This window comes from Triticum urartu, chromosome 7 (assembly GCF_003073215.2).
Source record: "Triticum urartu cultivar G1812 chromosome 7, Tu2.1, whole genome shotgun sequence".
In the NCBI taxonomy this organism is placed as follows: domain Eukaryota; kingdom Viridiplantae; phylum Streptophyta; class Magnoliopsida; order Poales; family Poaceae; genus Triticum; species Triticum urartu.
Window position 1 is genome coordinate 183,079,540 of NC_053028.1, and position 3,205 is coordinate 183,082,744.

The window sequence follows — 3,205 nt, forward strand, 5'->3', positions numbered from 1 at the left end:
ATAAAATAAGTCATACAAGCATCATATTACAAGCCAGGGGCCTCGAGGGCTCGAATACAAGAGCTCGATCATAGACGAGTCAGCGGAAGCAACAATATCTGAGTACAGACATAAGTTAAACAAGTTTGCCTTAAGAAGGCTAGCACAAACTGGGATACAGATCGAAAGAGGCGCAGGCCTCCTGCCTGGGATCCTCCTAAACTACTCCTGGTCGTCGTCAGCGGGCATCACGTAGTAGTAGGCACCTCCGGTGTAGTAGGAGTCGTCGTCGACGGTGGCGTCTGGCTCCTGGACTCCAGCATCTGGTTGCGACAACCAGAAAGAAAGGAAAGGGGAAAAGCAACCGTGAGTACTCATCCAAAGTACTCGCAAGCAAGGACTACACTACATATGCATGGGTATCAAATGGAATAAGGGTATCATATGTGGACTGAACTGCAGAATGCCAGAATAAGAGGGGGATAACTAATCCTTTCGAAGACTACGCTTCTGGCAGCCTCCGTCTTGCAGCATGTAGAAGAGAGTAGACTGAAGTCCTCCAAGTAGCATCGCATAGCATAATCCTAACCGATGATCCTCCCCTCGTCGCCCTGTGAGAGAGCGATCACCGGTTGTATCTGGCACTTGGAAGGGTGTGTTTTATTAAGTATCCGGTTCTAGTTGTCATAAGGTCAAGGTACAACTCCAAGTCGTCCTGTTACCGAAGATCACGGCTATTCGAATAGATTAACTTCCCTGCAGGGGTGCACCACATTTCCCAACACGCTCGATCCCATTTGGCCGGACACACTTTCCTGGGTCATGCCCGGCCTCGGAAGATCAACACGTCGCAGCCCCACCTAGACCAACAGAGAGGTCAGCACGCCGGTCTAAACCTAAGCGCACAGGGGTCTGGGCCCATCGCCCTTAGCACACCTGCACGTTGCGTACGCGGCCGGAAGCAGAACTAGCCCCCTTAATACAAGAGCAGGCTTACGTTCCAATCCGGCGCGCGCCACTCAGTCGCTGACGTCACGAAGGCTTCGGCTGATACCACGACGCCGAGTACCCATAACTACTCCCGCGTAGATGGTTAGTGCGTATAGACCAAAGCCAGACTCAGATCAAATACCAATCTCGTTAAGCGTGTTAAGTATCCGCGAACGCCGACCAGGGCCAGGCCCACCTCTCTCCTAGGTGGTCTGAACCTGCCCTGTCGCTCCGCCTCAAAGTAACAGTCGGGGGCCGTCGGGAACCCAGGCCCACCTCTACCGGGATGGAGCCACCTGCCCCTTCAGCCCCCATCTCCGAACAGTATCACAGGTAATGTAACTGTGTAAAGTATATTGTATATGCCCGTGATCACCTCCCGAAGTGATCACGGCCCAGTAGTATAGCATGGCAGACGGACAAGAGTGTAGGGCCACTGATGGAACACTAGCATCCTATACTAAGCAGTAGGATAGCAGGTAATGGTAACAACAGTAGTAGCAAGGACAGGCTATGCATCAGGATAGGAATAACGGAAAGCAGTAACATGCTACACTACTCTAATGCAAGCAGTATAGAGGAGAGTAGGCGATATCTGGTGATCAAAGGGGGGGCTTGCCTGGTTGCTCTGGCAAGAGAGAGGGGTCGTCAACACCGTAGTCGTACTGGGTAGCAGCGGCGTCGGTCTCGGTGTCTAGCGAGAGAAGAGGGGGAAGAAACAATAAATATAATGCAAGCATATGCATAGTGATGCATGACATGACAAGTAACGACGTTAGAGGTGCCCTAACGCGGTAGTAGGTGATACCGGTGAAGGGGGAAACATCCGGGAAAGTATCCCCGGTGTTTCGCGTTTTCGGACAGATGAACCGGAGGGGGGAAAGTTGCGTGTTCGCTATGCTAGGGATGCGTGGCGGACGAACGGGTTGCGTAATCCGGATTCGTCTCGTCGTTCTGAACAACTTTCATGTAGAAAGTATTTTCATCTGAGCTACGGTTTATTTTATATTAATTTTTAAATATTTTAAATCATTTTCTAGAAATTAGCATAATTAAATTAATTTAGAAATTGCAATTATGATGTCAGCGTGACATCAGCGTGACATCAGCATGATGTCAGCAGGACCAAAGGTTTGACTAGGTCAACCCTGCAGGTGGGTCCGGTTCACCATAGTCTCAGGTTAATTAATCATGGTTAACTCATTTAACTAAATGATTAGGTTAAATAGACATTATTAATTAAGTTAATTAATTAATTAACCAATTATATTATTTTCCTTTTCCTTTAACGTTCCACAGGGGCGGGCCCCACATGCCAGTGGCCTAGGAGGCCACTAGAGCGGGCGCTAGCGGGCGCTGGTGCGGGCGCCCGGACTGGGTTCGGCCTTCAGTGCCACGAGATGGGAGGACGCCGGGGCGGCGCCGGCCGGCGCCGACGTGGCAGCGGCGAGGCCGCGAGGCTGTGGTGATGCGGGCGTTGTCGGGCCGGGACGGCGCGTGGACAGGCGAGGCCGGGGCTAGGCAGGCGCCGCGCTATGCAGAGAGCAGGGTCGACGAGGTGAGCACACGCAACGTTCGCGGTGACTGCAAGCCACAGGTCGGGCGCCGTTCGGTCAGCCGAGACACATCAGGCGCACGTGGCGCGTTCAGGCATCAGGTGTGTGCGCCGTCCTTACGCGCCGATCCAGGCCACACGCATCGCAACAAGAAAGACGGCCGAAGCACATGGCCGGACTGCTAGGACCAGCAGTCCGGCCTTGTCGAACCGTGACGAGAAGAGAGGCAGAGGTCGGTCACGTCGGGATTTAGAACTGGCGCGGCTCAAGATCAGAACAATCCGCGACGGCGGCGACACGACGCGATCCGCGTGCCCATCTCTGCGAAGCGCTGAGCTCGCGCCGCGGCCGTCGCGCCAGAGTTCGCACATCCGGCGCACACGCCGTTGCCTCGCGCGTGTAGTTGGGGGCCGGCGAGTCCTGGCCAACGCGAAGCCCGGGGGGGGCAGAGGGCACGGGCGCAGTGTTGCCCCATCCAGAAGGGGATCGGGGAGTGGGGATGAGCGAGGGGAGTGGGAGGGGTTAGTTTGTCGTGGACCGGGGTTAATGGTGGGGGTGTGGGCCGGCCTGGCCGGGACTTGGCCCAGTTGGGTCGGGGGCTGCTGGGCCGGAGCCCTGGGGGGGTTCTTTCCTTTTTTTGTTGTGTTAGTTCTGTTTTTGTTTTGATTCTTTTCTTATTT